The 19,134-nt window shown below is 42.1% G+C and overlaps 1 protein-coding gene across 6 annotated transcripts in view; it reads left to right on the top strand.

Moving 5' to 3' along the window:
• The window catches only part of PLS3 (plastin 3), a 79,677-nt gene that overhangs the window by 18,322 nt on the left and 42,221 nt on the right, over positions 1 to 19,134 (top strand). For 2 of the 6 annotated variants that reach the window (XM_073885729.1, XM_073885730.1), the window contains exon 2: positions 7,471 to 7,548. The exons of 3 other annotated variants lie outside the window; for them this stretch is intronic. The gene's annotated coding sequence lies outside the window, so the exon portion shown is untranslated. Of the gene's footprint in view, positions 1 to 7,470; positions 7,549 to 9,392; positions 9,475 to 19,134 lie in introns of those variants that run through there. One more of the 6 variants, XM_073885728.1, reaches the window with a different exon arrangement.

Raw genomic sequence — 19,134 nt, 5'->3', positions numbered from 1 at the left:
TAGACCTTTAAGCTGGCTGTTCATGGCAAACTCCCAATGAAATGGAATTAATTTGTGTTGTGTTTTGAAAATGTATGTAGGTGCTTGCAAGAATTACATTGAAGGGTTAGATTCACCTAGAGTACTTGGTGGTTCTTGAAGTGAATATTGGCAACCTTAAAGATGTTTTATTAGACAATGAGGCAACAATTTTTCTCTGGGAACATGTCTCCACAGTAATAGCGGAAGTCAGAAAATATTTCACATGCAAATATATCTGAACCCCTTCATGAATGCATTTAACACTTTGAAGTGATGGCAACATCTGGTAACAAGTAGAAACCAGCGTTTTATAAACTACTGCTTCATGTTACCACTTCATCTGAGTTAGTCATTTAAAGGGGTTTTATAGGTCTTCCTAAGAACTGACAAGGCTAATCTTGGACTAGGGCAGGCAGGCAGGAAATGCTAAGGCCGTGCTTCTTTTGAAGGTTTCAGTATTCCTTGTGAGGTTGAAAAGTACTCTTTTAAAGTTTAGAAAACTATCAGCAGTGGTGTCTTGACAGCTAAGTGAGATTTTTCTTTCTTTGTGTGGTAAATTTGAGGGAAAAGTCGATAAAATTCAGAGTTCTTTCTACTTTCCATTCCACTTCTTTCCTCTAAAGGGCCTTTATTTCCTAAGAGCAGAGAACTTTAAGAATCCTTCCCTTCATATTTCATTATGATCCTGGATTCGGTGCCACTGGGAAGATGTTACCTACAGTTTGTTTTGCCAGATTAGCTCTCAGAAATCCTCTTATTTTGTAGAGTCACCCAGTGTGACAAGAGTAGATGCCTTTTATGTGTATATTTGGTTTTGGATTACAAGCGCTAAAAGTTTGCTCTTGGTTATGTAATAAACCACCATAGCAAATGAGTTTAATTCCTTTTTTTTTTAGATTTAATTTATTTATTTGAGAGAGAGAGAGAGTGAGAGATAGTGAGAAAGAGAACATGAGCAGGTGGGGAGAGGGAGAAGCAGGCTGCCCCCTGAGCAGGGAGCCAGGTGTGGGGCTTGATCCCAGGACTCCAGGATCATGACCTGAGCCGAAGGCAGATGCTTAACTGACTGAGGCATCCAAGTGCCCCGAATTTAATTCCTTTTGGACGCAATGTCATTGTCATGTATTATGTGTGCCAAGCACTGTTCTAGATGCTTGAGATAGATTGGTAAACGAAGCAGACAAATCACTGCCTTCCTAGAGCTTAATAAATATTAAATATTGAAGCAGCAGAGCAATTTTAAATCATTTAATACTCTCAGCTTTTGAAGACTTTCATTGCATGAGTCTCGAGAACTCTTACACATTTTATCTGAAGTTGGAATAGGGGAAAAATTGACAATTTGTTTGGAATCCATGGCAGGAGGCTGGAACCTGATAAGGAAATAATTGATTTTTTGCTTGTCACTTTTATTTTTCACTTATTAATGTTATAATCAGATCCCTTGAGTAACTGAGGAATGTTACTAGTTTAACGTGTGGATTTATTCTTCAGGATGGGCTTTAATTCGTGTGGAGGGAGGGGGTGAAAAGGACACAGGAGCCCTAACGTATGGCATTTATAAACGTTGCCTTCAGTCATTTGAAGGATTCTAGAATACTTAGCATTCTCCACGGAAAATGAACGTATTGCTCAGTTATTTTTGCCTATGTGAGTTGTACAAGAGCTGAGTCAAAGGATATGACATGATGGTTCCTGTCCTGCAGCGAAATAAGATGATGGCTTTGTGGTGGAAACATGATGTGGTCATGCCCATATTCGCTTACATCCCTTGTTCATTTCCTTTTAGAGAGCAACACCAGAGAGGCTCTCTCGTTTCTTCATGTCTCAGTTTCTGTTTGTATTTTCTTTTCCTGCTGTTTGTCCTTTCTCTTTTCTGAAAATTGGATTGTGATGACTGACAATTCAGTGGGCCCAGTGTGTGCTTTGCAATAGGATAGGTCCCCCCCAAGGACGGCCGCAGCATAATATGCCATTATAACCATTTTAGGTAATTCATGACATATATGGACACAGATGCTCTGAGTGAGCCCTTTGGGTGTGAAAGGCATGTTTCATAACCCTTATATTTCCTGATGCCATCGAGTACAGTGCCTTTTACAGAGCGGATGCTCATTTGATATTTGTCTCAGTGAATGAAGATAAGCTAGGAATTTTATTTTTGCTTGCCAGTGTACTGAATACTCTCTTCTAAGCACATGGAATTTTGTAAAATGTATTTTCATGGACATTCTCAAACATACAAAGTAAAATAGCATATGTGAATTCTACCCCCAGCTTTAACAGTCATCAATATTTGATGTTCTTATTTCATCTTTTCTCTCCCCTTCCTTTTTATTTGTTTGGGATTTACTTTAAAATACCCCATATATTATCCATAGGTACTATTGCATATCTTGTTTTAATTAATTAATTTTGGGACGCCTGGGTGGCTCAGTGGGTTGAGCATCTGCCTTCGGCTCAGGTCATGATCCCAGGGTCCTGGGATCGAGCCCCACATCGGGCTCCTTGCTCAGCGGGGAGCCTGCTTCTCCCTGTGCCTACCCCTCCCCCTACTTGTGCTCTCTCTCTCTCTCTCTCTCTCTCTGACAAATAAAGAAATAAAATCTTTTAAAAAATAAAATGAAAAGTTAATTTTTATGTATTTATTTAAAGATTTGTTTATTTGAGAGAGAATGCACATGCGAGTGGGGGGAGGGGCGGAGGGAGAGGGAGAAGCAGACTCCCTGCTGAGCACGGAGCCATGCAACATGCACCTCCATCCTGAACCATGAGATCACAACCTGAGCCTAAACCAAAAGTCGGAAGCTTAACCGACTGAGCCACCCAGGCACCCCACAGCACACCTAGTTTTTAATATTTTATTTCTTTATTTTTATTTTTTTAAAGTAAGCTCTAGGCCCAATGTGGGACTTGAACTCATGACCTTGAGATCAAGAGTCACATGCTCTACTGACTGAGCCAGGCAGGTGCCCCTAGTTTTTAATATTTTAATATAGTAATACTTTTGGCATTTCACACAGACTTTAACTTTCAAACCCTTTCTTTGCGTTTTAGTTTATGTCAGAGAGACACTTAACTGTTTATCAGAAGATAAATCTGATTTGCCACCCATGAGCTGGGTATTTTGAAACAATTTTGTAACAAATATATTGCCATTCTTAATTTAAAAATTTATTAAAAGTTTCTCAACTACACTATCATGATAAATTCATGTCTTACAGACATGAACCTCATTCTGCAAAATGTGCCTTGGAATGGATAAGCTGTATAATGGTCCCCTCAGAATTGATATCAATGCATTAATTTTCTTTTCATAATTCAGCACCCACAGAACTCGCATGAAAACCTATCCATGCAATTCTGGTAATTGTAGTCTCAGTTTTGAAATTTCTTGTCAAAACCTACACACCTGGGGTGCCTGGGTGACACAGTCGGTTGAGTATCCAGCTGGTTTCAGCTCAGATCGTGATCTCAGGGTTGTAAGATCAAGCCCCACGTCAGGCTCCACACACAGTGCGAAGTCTTCAGATTCTCTCTCCCTTTCCTTCTGCCCCTCCTGCTCATGCTTTCTCTCTCTCTAAAACAAATAAATAAATCTTTAAAAAGAAATCTACACACATTGTGTTTTGTCTCTCTAAAATTCGATGACTCCATGAGAAATGTTACTAAATAAAGCACCAGTTCTCTAAAAAAGTGTTGGCCTATGGGCCCTTGGGGATCAAAATTATTTGCATACTGACACTAAGATGTTACTTGCTTTTTCATCTTTGTTGACATTTGCACCGCAGGTGCCAAAGCAATGGTGGTAAAACTACCTGGGGCCTTAGCAAGATGCAAAGCAGCGGCACCGCCCAATATTAGTAGTCACTGTATTCAACCCCATACCCTTAGAGTTAAAGACCTACAACGTGGCTTTCATTTATGAATGTCCTTAATGAAGCAGGAAAATTTAATTTTATTAACTCTGAACTCTTGGGCATACATCTTTTAATATTTAAAGCTTTTCTGCTGGATGGACACTGGTTGTTCTGAGGAAAAGTACGTGTGCAGTTGTTTGAGTTGCAAGCTAAATTAGCCGCATCTTTTCAAAATAGAAAACTGTTTTTACTTGAAAGATTGAATGACACACTAACTGATTATTCAGACCTGAGTATTTTGCAGATATCTTATCAAAAATGAACCAAGTGAGGGGCACCTCACTGGCTCAGTCGGGAGAGCACGCGACTCTTGATCTTGGGGTTGTGAGTTCAAACCCACATTGGGTATAGAGATTACTTAAAAACTTTTAAAAATGAACCAAGTGTGCCTGTTACTTCAAGGCAAACAACTGAGAGTATTTGTTGCCAAGGATAAAATTAGAGCTCTCAGGCAAAAATTCAAAATTTTGAAAGCTTGCATCAGCCATCAAGTGTCAATACATAGATTTTTCTGAGATCAGTGGTGTTTTTAATGAAAGTGATTTGTTAGATATTGTAAAATGAAGTGGGACAACATTTGGAAGATCTACATTAGTCAAACAGTATTGTTCCAAATGACCCGTGCGTGATGTTACAAAATCAGGCATGGGTAAAAGGCCCATTTTTTTTTTAAAGATTTTATTTATTTATTTGACAGAGACACAGCAAGAGAGGGAACGCAAGCAGGGGGAGTGGGAGAGGGAGAAGCAGGCTTCCTGCCGAGCAGGGAGCCCGATGTGGGGCTCGATCCCAGGGCCCTAGGATCATGACCTGAGCCAAAGGCAGATGCTTAAGGACTGAGCCACCCAGATGCCCCTAAAAGGCCCATTTAATGTGCAAGGGAGACCAATGGATTTTAATGTAACAGAGTAGGAAAAATTCATCTGTATGGTATCAAATTCCACACTGTAACTAACATTTAAGAAACTACCACTTCTCAAGTTTCAGTGTAGCATTATAAGGAAGAATATCCATAATTATCTGAAAGGGCTCTTAAAATACCTCTTTCAACAACGTATCTGTGCGAGGCCATATTTTCTGAATACACTTGAACCTAAAACAACATTGAGTGCAGAGGCAGGTATGAAAATCCACTTGTCTTTGTATTAAGTTAAATGATAAAGCAGTTTGCAAAAATGTAAACAATACATTTTCCACTCATTTTGGGGGGGGGAATCTAGTGATTTTCATTAAAGATGTTACTTATGTTAACATGTGATGGTTTATTGTTACTTTAAATAAATACCTTGAAATTTTCCCGGCTGTAGTTTCTAATGTGATAAATGCATTGATAGATCTAACCCTCATATCAAAAATCTCTTTGGGGTTCTCAAGTCCCGAGGCCAAAAATTTAGGAATCGTTGAGTTGTTGTTGTTTCTGGTCCTTTCCTTTCTCCTCTCCTGTTTCCTTTTCTTTCCTCTTTCCTTCTTTTTTTTTTTTTTTTTGGAATGAGACCCTCAGGATAGAAAGGTGTATGGCATCTGAGTTGTTCTTTTGTATGGTTTTACTCTCTATGAACATAACACAGATGGCTTTTTTCCCCCAGTGTCATTGAGATGTAATTGACATTAACATTGCATTGCATTAATTTCAGAGTACCACATAATGATTCGATGTATGTATATTTGTGAAATGATCCCCACAAAAAGGCTAGTTAATGTCCAACACCTCGCATAGTTAGTTAGACATAGTTAGATTTTCTTATGATGAGAACTTTTAGAATTTACTCTCTTACCAAACTTCAAATATACATTTCAGTATTGTTAACTGTAGTCACAACAGATGTCTTTTAAATCGGTTCCTTACCCTGTCTGTAGTTCAGTTGACTATTTTTGGAGGACTCAAATGCTTAAAACTACCTTCTATGTATTTCAACCTTTTGTTTTAGTGCATTAGGACAAAGTATATAATTTAATGTGTAATAATAAGACATACTATTTTAAGATTTTGATTACTTTGTTACACAAATAAAGAGCTAATACATCCTTACTGTTGAGGAGACATCCCTTGGAATACTGAAATAATGAAGATATATTTGTGGCTTATTTCCACCTCAAATATGAAAAGAATGATAACATAAGCCAGACACACTTGATTGTTAAAGCAGACACATCCATGCCACAGGAAGTTCATGTACCTAATAACTGTTCCTAGTATAAATTTCCTAAACTTTCCAATATTGTCCAAAATACAGTAGCAGTTCCCTGCCTGTAATCTCTGTACGATCCCTTTGCTTTGAAGCTTCACTCACTGTGAGTGTTATTATTTTTTGTTCCCCTTATAAGGCATACAGATGGGTAAAATCGTGTTTCATTAGAGGACAATAGGTCAGTGTTACTGAGGTGTGTCTAAGCACAGTGTATATGTCACACATGGAAAGAATATACTCGGTACTGGGTGTGGTGGAGAGCATGACGTTTGAATGAGAGTTACCCTGATACGTCTGTGAAACTCTCAGGCAACTTTGGGTGTGCCTCTTTCCTTCCTTTCCACCCTTAGGGTGTGTGTGTGTGTGTGTGTGTGTGTGTGTGTGTGTGTGTGTGTGTGTGTGTGTGTGTGTCCGTCCATCCACAGGTACGCATGTGTGAGCTTTTCACTTTATGGACCTAGTTGTACCATCTGAGCGTGCATCATGGTGGATTTGGAATGCGGCGCCAATGTGGTTTTCATTGTGTGGCCTGCTTAGAGAAAACGTGGAACGTCTTCCACAACCCCTGCCGCCATTTTCTGTTCCCACACCAACTTTCACTACCCATAGTAAAAGCAGAGATTCTGTTCCCACACAAGAGTCACACGCAGGCACACGCACCAACACGCCCCCCAACCCTGGCCCTGCACACCCACACATACCTTAGAGGATGAGATACTGAGGTTACAAAATGGGCTGCAGCCTAAAACTGGTTCAACTACTGAGGCGGTAGAACTGTCTTTTCGAAAATGGCCTCGTAGTTCCTCAGGAGAAGATGGGCCTTTTTGAAGGGAGTATCCATCCATCCATCCATCCATCCATCCATCCATCCATCCATCCATCCCGGGAACGTTCACAACCTCACGAGGTTTTGCAGTTTACCTGCGTTCTGCGATGTTGCCAATAGACTTTAAGACCAGAGACTGGGTGTTGACGGGATCTCCCTGTGATTTCAGACTAGCCTTAGAGTTCACAAAGCTAGAAAGGAGACACATTCCCTCCAGATGGCCAAGGGCAGGTCAAGGGAAGCTGGTCCCAGGTAGCATTATTATTGAAGAGGTCCATAGCCCTTGAGACAGACCCATCTAAGTGGTTGGACGGGACAAGTGTGGCGCAGAGAAGGTAAGGCTGGGAAAACCCACCATTTCGGGTCTAAGGCGGATACTGTCACCTTGCCTGAGGCAATTGTCTGCACCCCCGGTTTTCTGTAAAATGCATGATAATACGCACATGTATGTCCTTCCTGCCGGTTAGCTCCAAGTGTTCGAGACGTACTTACTATGTCCTATGTTCCCTGGCAGGCCGCAGGCCGATAATGCTGTGCTCACTTTTACAAATGGAGAAATCGACACTCCGGAACGTTGAAGGGGCTTCACGTAGTGAGTCAGCCACGGAGACAGATGGAAAAACACATCCTCTGGCTCCTTCCGCTATATTCCTTCTCTTCCGGATTTGTTGTCTTTTGATATTTCATGCAGTTTTTGTGATTGATGAAATAAAGTGCTTCCATTAAGGAGACAAAATGTAATCCAGGGTCCGCTAATGGCAGTTAGTGATGAGGACAGGAGAACACTCTGCCTCATAACGTGGACTACCCTGAACCTTTTTATAAGCAAGTGGAGTCGGAGTTGCCTCCTTATTTTGAGAATTCAATATGTTGTCAGAAAATGCTTTGGTTTGCTTTTGATTATTTATAAAGGGCAGGAGTGGGGCACCTGGGTGGCTCAGGCGGTTCAGCGTCTGCCTTCAGCCCTGGTCATGATCCCAGAGTCCTGGGATCAAGCCCCATGTCGGGCTCCCTGCTCTGCGGGGAACCTGCTTCTCCCTCTGCCTGACGCTCCCCCCTGGCTTGTGCTCTCTCTCTCTCTCAAATAAATAAATCTTTTAAAAAGGGGGGGGCTGGAGTGTCTCTGATCTCACTGTCCTTCGTATTAGGTAGATAGGACTGACGGTATTACGCATGTTATATCCCAGAAAGTTCATAATAATGTCTGCCACTTAGCACCTCGATGGAGCCAGACATTCTTTAATCATTATAGTAACCCTGTGAAGTATGTGGAATTAGCTCGATCTATACAGATAGGAACCTAGGGCTCAGAGAAGCTAAAGTAGTGTGCGAGGTCATGCAGAAGTCAAGTCTGGCAGACTCCTAAGACCCTGACGCTTGCGCTGTGCCCCCTTTCCTTTCAAATGATCGACTTGCCCCATGTCAGTATTAGAAATGGTCTCTTGAGCCTGGCACAGCACCCCTATGGATTTTCTCTTCTCTCCCCTAAAAGGCACTCACAGAGAACCATTTGCTTAATTTAGCAATTGACTGACTGGAATTGCTCGATTGGTTTAAAAGCAAACTTCAGTAGGAAGACTACCAATTATCACATACTCAATGCCTACCATGTGCCAGGATATGATCTCAATTTTGAACACATATTAGATCACTTAAGCATCCCAACAAATGTACAAGATAGTGACTATTACCTGAGGTCGTTACTATTACCCTCCCTAGATGAGGAAATAGAGGCACAGGAGCTTAAGCAACTTCCCCCAGGACTCACACAGCCCTTAACTACTCTGTGGAACTGCCCCTGAATAGAAAATTATTCAGTTCAGCCAAGTATTGGCTTACTTCCTGTGTGCCGTGCCTGTAGAAAATACAGTTCCCACACTCAATAGCTGACCTTTTCAAAAGAAAACAAGACCTAGATCCTTGGCAATAAATGCTACAACACCTAGTGTATGGAGCATAAATGTTGTATGAAGGCATGAATAGGTATAGACTGAAATGAACAATAGAGAACGCAAGTAGTCCGAGACTGTTCATTTGCCTTTCTAAGTAATGTACTTTCCTATGGACAAGTGACTTGGGCACTGGGGAGAAGCTGGTTCCATGTGTTCTAAAATAAGCAGGTTACTTGGCTAATGTTCAAGCTCTAAATAGGTATGTGGGTTGTAGCTATTTGACCTGAACCAACTTTTAAATTCCCTTGTGTTCTTGCAGGATTTCAGCGGAGCTGGAATTTAAAAAAAAAAAAAAAAAATTTAACTTTTCGCTACATCTCGTAAAGTTAGAATTTATTAATATTTGGCAGAATACCACAAGGCTGTCAGGAAGGGGATTCGTAAGCATTGTATCATTCCTTTGTCAGGGTGTTCTCTTTTTCTAGCAGGAAGTGTTATGACTTGCTCTCCAAAGTTGCAATTGTAAGAAGAATGTTGGGTTTCCAGATTGGCTTTCTGGGCGTGGGAGGTTCCTTCTATTAGTGCTGCGAGAGAGAAAGAAACAGGTTTGCTCTCGTCGCGGAAGGGTAACTATTTTAATACTATTTTGTTAGGCTCTAACTTCTCGATGACTGAATATTTAAGCAGAAATTTATTTGAAAAGCTTGAGATTCTTACTATGTGTTTGGGTAGTTAAGCATTTGGAGATGCATTCTAAACGTTACTTACTCAAGGAGAACCAAAGAAAAGAGAAAATTTTTGAAGTTTTAGAATCTAAAATTATCTCTTTATATTCTGCCTTTTCATTATTTGGGGAATATTCTAGGGACTTTGTACTTTCTAAAAATTGCGTTTGAAATCTTAATTATATACCTGTGTCTATCACGTTAGAGGCTCAGAGGTTTAAATACAGAAACTATTAGTTTATATCTTGGGGGGGGAGTAGAATTTCAGATGCCTTTGATGCCTTTGATCCGTAAATGGTTTTTCAAAATTGTGTGGAAAAGATGAGGTAGCTGTCATGACAGAATAGGTTATGATTAGACGAGTATTCTGCTCTTATGAAACGACTTATGACAAAGTTGTGTTACTGTTTGTTTATATTTTACAAGATACCTGAAAATCATTGGTGTTGAAATTTTGGTGCTGTTATTGTAACATGGTAGTGATGGTGATTTCTGGTGCCCACAAACCCGTCAGGGATTTCCATCCATTGGTGATCAGAGACGTTTTATTTCTCCTTGTTTGAGCAGAGCTAGATAGCCAACTCTGATGCGTGTAAGCAGTAAGAAGTGTTTTCTCAGTTAACAAGTACTATATTTGAGAACATAGAAGCAGGGTATGTAACATTGCAGGAGGCACTTTTAGTGACTAACAGATAAGCTTTCAGCTTAGCTCAGAGTCTAAGCTAAAATTGTAGCTCTAGTGATTTCTGAGTTGTGCGTCCTAATATTTTGTTTTGAATTGAAGCATGTTAACTAGTCTGATCTTGCCTTGTGATGTATGTGTGTGTGTCTAGTACACACAGAGACACATACACACACACACCTGAAGGTTGCCCTTGGCTTCAATGTTAATTTTCATAGGAAAGGACAATGAAGTACCCCTCCGATGTGAAGGGAGGGGTAGCAGTAAATGTATTTTTTTAGCAGTAATTTCTTTAGCAGTAAATGTATTTTTTCTTTTTCTTTTTCTTTTTTAAAGGTTTTATTTATTTATTTGACAGAGAGACAGAGAGGGAACACAAGCAGGGGGAGTGGGAGAGGGAGAAGCAGGCTTCCCGCCGAGCAGGGAGCCCAATGCGGGGCTCGATCCCAGGACCCCGGGATCATGACCTGAGCCGAAGGCAGTCGCTTAAAGACTGAGCCACCCAGGCACCCCGCAAATGTATTTTTTCATGAATTATTCGGATATTTGGGGAAAGTGTCAATGTTTACTTCGGAAATATAGACAGGCTTAGACCTTTGTAAAGGAGAGTGTGCTGCTTCAATCCAAGGAGTTAATACAAGTTTGGCTTTTGGTAGGAGAAGGAGAGGTGTCACTTTGTTGTTTTATCTTTGGCTTTGATATAGTATTCATCACAGGGAAAGGGGATTTTAGAATATGATTAGGACATATGTGAAATATCTGTAAAACTCTTGACTGGTAAGAATGTAAAGAATGTCTTCAGTCTGACTAAATTGAATTGAATGTTTCCTTTATTGGAAAAGTTACTAACTTGTTTTTAAATAGCCATTACTTTAAGGTCTTATCTCCTTTTTTTTTTTTATTAAGTACAAAAAGAAGAAAGAAACGTTTACTTTAAATGGAAGTATTTGATATTCCTCCAGGAAATGACACGATTGGGCACCCTTTGGGGTTTAAGTGACTCATAGATATTGGTACTTGAAAAAAAAGATCGATTAGAATCTAGCTTATGCCGGATTCGAGAATAGAATAGAGGTATTTCCAGAAAATGAACTCATTTCTTAAGAGAGCTATGTAGGGCAAAATCATGAGATGTCTGGGTTTGCTTTAAAATAATTCAGGAAAGTGACAGAAAAGGGAGAAGAGATGAAGAAGGCCGAGGGGAAATGCTGATCAATGTAGAGTCTGGGTGGTAGGTTAATGAGCGTTTACTATTTTCTTTTTTGTGTTTATTGGAAATTTTCATAAAACATTTAAGTATAGCTAAATTTAGTTTGGGGCAATTTACATTTATTTCCAAACGTTACTTTTACCTATAAATTGCAGGTTTGTCAAAGCACGATTTGTGCCTAATGTGTATTATTGGAAAAGTGAAATGTGCTACTTGATTGTCAAAATTGTAACAAGTAAAAACTGTTTCTGGGAGGAAAAAAAAGCCTTTCTGTTTGACTTTCGGCTAAATTCAAAGGACAGGCTGCAAACATCTTGAGTAGTTTTTGTAGTATCTTGAAGCATTAAACAAGAGTAGATAGCTAAAGCATGCTAATAGGCCAATTGCATGTGAAGAATGCAGGAACATTATTTTGTCTTGACTGTTTTGTTCACAGCTTTCTCTAATAGAATATGCATTTTTAAAACCACAGGAGACAACTATTTAGCCTGCCTTGTGTTTAAAGATGTTCACTTTCCCTACTTGCCTCCATCAGAGTTTATTTATTCAACACACATTTGGTAGGTGCTTATTGTGAGCCAAGATACAAAGTCAAATAAGATACCAGCCCTGCTTTCAAGAAGCTCCCAGACTGGTGGAAGAAATAGAGTAGTAGGTGGTCATCCTGCAATGAAAGGGGGCGGAGCTACAGGAATTGGGTAAGGGGAGTTAGTGGTTAGCAACTAGGACGCTGTGGTGCATCTCCTTTAAAATAATGCAAACAAGGGGTCCCTGGGTGGCTCAGTCGGTTGGGCATCTGCCTTCAGCTCAGGTCTTGATCCCGGGGTCCTGGGATCGAGCCCTGCCTCGGGCTCCTTGCTCAGTGGGGAGCCTGCTTCTCCCTCTGTCTCTGCCTTTCCCCCTCCCCCTGCTTGTGCACTCTCTCTCTTTCTCTCTCTCTCTCAAAATAAATAAATAAATGGAATCTTTAAAACAATGCAAATGAGAATTTGAGATGGCTTAATTATTTGTAGGTACTAGAGAAGTCAGAAGAGGGCTAACATAGTTTAGTTTAATTAACGCTATGCAGTTGACATGCATGACTTCCCAAGTAACAGCCATCTCTGCTTCCCTGCACTTCTTAATAAAACCTCTATACTTCTCTCTTGCATCTCAAGTGTTGTTGGAGCAGCATACCTGCAGGAGATAACAATCTCTTCGTCACATTAAATAGTAAGCTAATGTTTAAGTCTCCTTAAACATTCAAGGCGACCTCCAGGGCAAAGTTGCTGTTGTAGGTGGGCAGCTACGTGGGGTGGGATAAAGGGTAGAGTTAGCCTTCAGTCACTGATGAGCCTTCCAAAGTTCATTTCTCCATCCATCTGGAGTTTGAAACCTACTTTGTCATGGAAGTAGTAGGTAAGGTTTTTCAGGTCACCTCCCAAATGTCCCTGAAATTATACACTCTGTTTACCTGAAGTAATATACTTTTGTGTTCATGTTATGTTAATCCAAATGAATTATAGAAGCGTAGTTGCTAAATATAGCCAGATTTATGTTCCATCAGCCAGTTGCTTTACTCTCAAGTCCTCAATACCGTATAACCTAACGGCATATACAACTGTGCCTCAGGGGAAAATGCTGTCAGTTTTATTTGGGGTCATCTATCCGTGTCCTCTGCTTAGTTTTACCAGTTTATGGCTGCAGCATCAAGTAGAATTAGCAGAAGATCTAGGCCTGAAAGACAACCTCATGGAACAAAGTATGCTGTGCATGTTGAATATTGCTTTCGTAGAACTTTGCTGTCCACATCGGCTATCAGAAGCAATTTGTAATGATGCTGAACTGCTGGAATAATCGACAGTAACATCCATCACCACTTCTTTCTGCTCAAACCTTTCCTTAACTCTCAGGACTAAGAACCTGTGATGCATGAGGGCATTTAGAGTTTGACTCACTTGTTTGACTTTCAGAGCAACAAATCATTAAATTCAGAAAGATGCACATAACCTCTTAAGCTCTCACAGTTACTCCTGTACCAAGTAGCACATTTCACTTTTCCAATAATACACATTCCATTGAAATTTTTTAAAAGATTTTATTTATTTATTTGAGAGAAAGAGTGGGAGCGAGCTAGAGAGAGAGAATGAGCAGGGGGAGGGGCAGCAGGAGAGGGAGGAGCAGGCCCCCCACTGAGCAGAAAGCCGGATGCGGGGCTCCATCCCAGGACCCCAAGATCATGACCTGAGCCGAAGGCAGACGCTTAACCGACTGAGCCACCCAGGCTCCCCTCCATTGAAATTTTCTAAAAGGAAACGCACAAAGACTCCAAACCCCTTGACCCTTGAGAAAAGTCAGCTGTTAAGTTTAAGAACTAATCACTAAAAAAAAAAAAAAAAAAAAAAAAGAAAAAAAAAAAAAAGAAACTATGGGTGCCATAGTGATGGCTTACGTATGAAAATAATTCTTAAGTAAATCACATAGATACTTGAGTGTTTGGTTATGTTTATACTAAGTTATTAGCACTGATAACGGTGGGAGTGGTTGTTCACAATACTTAGCATTTAGGAGGCTGAAATGAAGTCATATTTAAATCCCGTGAAGGGACGCCTGGGTGGCTCAGTCGGTTGAGCACCTGCCTTCCGCTCGGGTAGTGATCCCAGGGTCCTGGGATCGAGCCCCACATCAGGCTCCCTGCTCAGCGGGGAGCCTGCTTCTCCCTCTCCCTCTGCCTGCCTGTCTCCCTACTTGTGATCTCTCTCTCTCAAATAAATAAATAAAATCTTTAAATCCCATCAAGCACAAGCCTGTCAGACCGAGGAAGGAATGGGCCACAGGAGAAGGGAGACATTGGTGTCCTTACTTTTTTAAAAGTGTGGCCTTATTGTCGGCACCCGTTGAACATGAATGTTCTGAAGAAAGAACTTTGAGAATTCCACGGTACATAGTCTACTGAACCTGTTTCCTGTATTTTGTGTGTTTTCCACAATCCGTTTTAGTGATTTCAGCTCAAGGATTAAGTGAACCCCCTTATCCTTTAAGTAACAAAAGCAAGTTGCTTTTAGGTAGGGGAGTCACTGTCTACGTTTTCTGGTAACTGCATATTTCTCAGGACCATGGTCACATTTGTTAGGAGCCTTTCAAGGATCTTGCGTAGTCTCTAATTGGCATGAGCCTGCTTTCCACAAAGCAGTGTGTAGCCTCCTTGGTTTTGCTTTTACAGTAACAGTAGTTCATTACCTTCACTCACAATCTTTTAATTTGACGTTTGCTGCACAGCCTTGTGTCTTGGGCAAAGTATGTAACGACCCTAGGCTCTTGTTTTTTCCCTACGATGGTTTCAGTAGTCATTGGATATCGGGCATGCTGGGAATTATCACTCAAACCTTCAAAACCTTGCAGTCAGTTGGAATATTTTTTTGAGCCATGCCTCTACCCGGGATCCGACAGCGGATTATTACGGTGGGAGTATAGAAGAGGAGGACGGAGTTTTGACGCTGTTCTTGAGATACAAACAGTCTCAAAATGAGACCAGCAGAGCAAGTAGTTAGACAAGCGTTTGTGTGCTATTAGTCAAAGACGGAATCTCTCTTACTGGGGAAGATTATTCTTGAAGCAAGTTTGAGGAGCTGTGTGGAGGAGGCAGGTGAACTGAATCAGGTAGGACGACGGATGTCCCAGCCAGGCGGTCCTCACATCCTCTAACATAACTAGAGGAGGAAGGCCATAATGAAATTGCCAGATTTTGTTACAGGATTCTCAAGCCTGTGGGATTTGAAGAGGAAGGGCGGCAGGGGGCGGAGGCCCTGGGGAAACATGCTTTGGGAGAGGGTGAGGCTTCTGCTGAACCTTGAAGGGTGAATAGGGTTTGGAGAGGGAGAGAAGAAAAATTAGGAGGGCATTGTAAGTGTGAGAGGTGGATACAGGAGAGGGAGTCCTTAGTGGGAGGGAGGGAAAGAGGAAGAGGGGCAGGATAAAACAAAAGGTACTGATGTAGGAGTTAACAGGACATGCTCAGGAGAATAATTGTGATCGAAAAGCTAATTGGGAGTGTGGCTGAAATGTAAAACTGGTTAGATGTGTCCAGTAGGACCGCTCTAGAGGGCCTGAGTATCAGGCAGAGACTAGACATGCTGTTTTAGGCATAAGCAATGATAGCTTCCTAAAAGGGGACGGACATGGTTGACATGGTTGTGGGCACTAGCCGTGGGCCATTTTTTATTCAGAAGATATGTATTGAAAATGCTTTGTCGGGGCACCTGGGTGGCTCAGTCAGTTAAGAGTCTGACTCTTGATTTCAGTTCAGGTCATGATCTCGGGGTTGTGAGATCAAGCCCCACATCTGGCTCCGCGCTGGGCATGGAGCCTTTTTGAGAGTCTCTCTCCCCCTTTCCCTCTGCCCCTCCCCCCCACTTGCATGCACTCTGTCTCTCTCTCTGAAAAAGAGAAAGAAAATGCACTGTGTTTGTGCATTATTCTAAGGGCTGTGGTGAATACAGAGATAAGTAAGCTGCATCTCCACTCTAATAAGGTTATAGTCTTATTGGGGAAATAAATTCATTCAATAAGCTGTTGTTCAGGAGGCTACATAGCAAAATGGTTGAGAATACTGACTTTAGTGGCAGGCAGACCTGGGTTTGAGGCCTGGCTCTACCTCTCAAGAGCTGTGTGACTTTGGGAAAGTGACCCAACCTCTCTGAGCTCACTTCCTCATCTGTAAAATGGGCATAACAGTATCACCCGGTTTACAGAGTTTTTTTCTGAGACGTAACGTACATAATGTATATAAAGCATTTCACAGAATGCACCTACATAATAAGTCCTCCGTAAATGTCAGCTGTAATGTAAACTTACAATGGTATGTTATTACATTATCTTAATTATTATCATTACCTACTCTGTAGGCACTGTGATCAGGGCTGGGAATATGAAGATGAATGGGATATGGCCCCTTCCATCCAAGAGCTTTGTTATAAATGCTATCCTTGTGGTGACTGTATTTTCCCACTCAAACACTGGTACGTAGGCTCCAACGGTAGAACGAGATATTTAAAATCAGAGCTGCCTGGGCGCCTGGGTGGCTCAGTTGGTTAAGCGACTGCCTTCGGCTCGGGTCATGACCCCCTTGGAGTCCCGGGATCGAGTCCCGCATCGGGCTCCCTGCTCGGCGGGGAGTCTGCTTCTCCCTCTGACCCTCTTCCCTCTCGTGCTCCTATCTCTCATTCTCTCTCTCTCAAATAAACAAATAAAATCTTTAAAAAATAAAATAAAATCAGAGCTGCCTGAAAGAGTCCTACGCTGGTTGTCACAGAAGAAAACACAGCCAGTCCTGGGCAGAGAGGATTGTGATCTCAGGTGGGTTCAATCTGAAGCTTTTGTAGAGCTGGGTTAGGAGATGGGTGGAGAGCATTCCACGGAGAGAGGCACAGAGGAGAAGGAACAGGGGGTAGGAAACGGTGGCCTGCTTGGGAAATGGGATCTTTCTAGAGCGTGGGTCGAGGGGGCCGTGCACGTGATGGGAAGTGACATCGGAGAGATAGGCAGGTCTCAACACAGAACCACATAGGGCCTTGAATGCCGTGCAAGAGAGGCAGGACTCTGTGTTTTGTAGACTCGATCGTCGGTCTTCTCCCCAGGGAGCTAGCAGTGTGAAGATCACCTTGGAGGGACACAAGACTGGAGATAGACCAACTCAAAGGCTTTTGGACACCTCATGGTCAGACATGAGGTGATCCAGGGGTATGATGGAAGAATCCAGACTGCTTATTTACTTCACCCTCCCTTTGTTTCTCTAGAGACAGAGCAAAGTGGGGAACTGGAAAGGGACACCTGATTTGGCAGGGGAGATAGCTGAAAATGGGAACTAATTCAGTGGGAAGTTCAGTGTAGACACTTAGACTTTCCTGACTGGAATCCTCCTCACTCAGCTTCCTTCTCCCTTGGACCAGAGGGTCAAGTCCAGATTTTGAGTGGAGACCCTCTAAATTTTTTTTTAAGATTGTATTTATTTATTTGAGAGAGAGAGAGCACAAGCAGGGGCAGAGGCAGAGGGAGAAGCAGGCTCCCCGCTGAGCAGGGAGCCCAGTGCGGGGCTCCACCCCAGGATTCTGGGACCATGACCTGAGCCGAAGGCAGACGCTTCACTGACTGAGCCACCCAGGCGCTCCGAGTTTAGCCCTTCTAAAGTGGACCCTGACCTTCGGCTCCCAATCAAGTCTGTCCTAAATCCCAGGCACAGTGCTCCAACCAACTACATTTTTCCACCTCCAGAATATAATCTTCTCTTCACATCTCTGTATCTAGAATGCCTTCAGTGATGTCTGTCCGAGGAATTCCTACTTAGGTTCTAGGATAAAGTTCAAAAGTCCTCTTTGGAAAACCTTTCCTGAACCCCACGGCTCTCACTCCACCACTCAGGAAATAGGACTCTAATAGCATGAGAGCACTAGTATTGTCTTTGTCTTTCTCTCTGTTTCTCCCACTAGACAGTAAGCTCTTGGGACTTTGGGTCCTAATTCCCTACTTGTGCAGCACACGACACAGTGCCTGGTACCCCCTAATAAGCCTTCCATTAAGGCCTGGATATAAATGAATAAGTGAGTAAATAGGGTAGACAGTCAAGTTGAAATCTTGTAGAAAGTCACTTGGAAGTACAGGTGTGGAGCTTGAGTAATCATGGGAAGAGTCGGTGAGCTCGAGTTCAGTGTTGAACACCCATGTGACCTGGAGACTAGTGCTGTTGACTTACCCGACTCGGGAGGAGACAGGGTGGCAGTTTCTGTTAGTACAGGTAAGTATGTGAAGTGTGGGTGTTCCGGAGCAGTGCCTGATTTGGACAAAGGAAGGTGACAAATACACCCCTTCTTGTTGACCACTGTTGAATTATTCACCCTTAGCCGTGGCTGTGGGGTTTTGTTTTGTTTTGTTTTGTTTTCATTTATTGTGAAACAATGTATTCTTCCATGTTTTGTCCACCCTTTGTTGCTCTCTCCTTCATGGCGGCTATGCGAGCTTAAATATGTGTTGCCAAATCTCTGATTTAAGTAACCAGCCTCCCTTTCCCAGTCGTATTTACCTGGCCTGCTAGTGGCTGGGATAAAGCTTCTGGGTGAATATCCCCTGCGTTTCTCCTGTCGTTCCCTTTCAGCTTCCGGAAGAAGAAATACAGAGTTCATAATCAACTCCCGATTATCCACGGATGAGTTTCCCAGCGTGTGTGCCCTGCCTCCCGCCCCACGTGCTGCTGAATGACAGAGATTAGTAAATAGATTACTCAGTTGGCTGCATGCCTCCACTGAATCGCTGTAGGGGCTGAAAACAGGCACCCCTCCTCCCCTCCCATCAAATACCTTTCAGAATTTTTGACTGATAGTTTCAGGTAGTCAGTTGTACGTACACCTTTCTCAGCAAAGATTTGTGTTCAGGGTTTGAGTGTAGTTAAATGAGCCCGCGGAGTGGTTTCATAATTGCCGCATTGTTAGTCAAACTCTGTAATTAGGGATGACTTCATTGGCCTAAGATTTCTCTACGGGTGACGCCCTGAATTCAGACCCAGTTGTACACCATATCCTTTTATGAAAAACACCAACAAACAAGGTTTTGTTTGCTTTTCGTTTTATTCCCTTTTTTTGAAAATCTGTTTTCCTTTGTCTCAGATGTTTAGGGAGAGAGAGGATCTGTGTTGTTTTCT

This window comes from Callorhinus ursinus, unplaced genomic scaffold (assembly GCF_003265705.2).
Source record: "Callorhinus ursinus isolate GAN/ISIS: 27379988/994484 unplaced genomic scaffold, GSC_fseal_2.0 scaffold65, whole genome shotgun sequence".
Lineage (NCBI taxonomy): Eukaryota > Metazoa > Chordata > Mammalia > Carnivora > Otariidae > Callorhinus > Callorhinus ursinus.
Note: the sequence above shows the minus strand (reverse complement) of the source record. Positions and strands in the feature narration are given on the sequence as shown.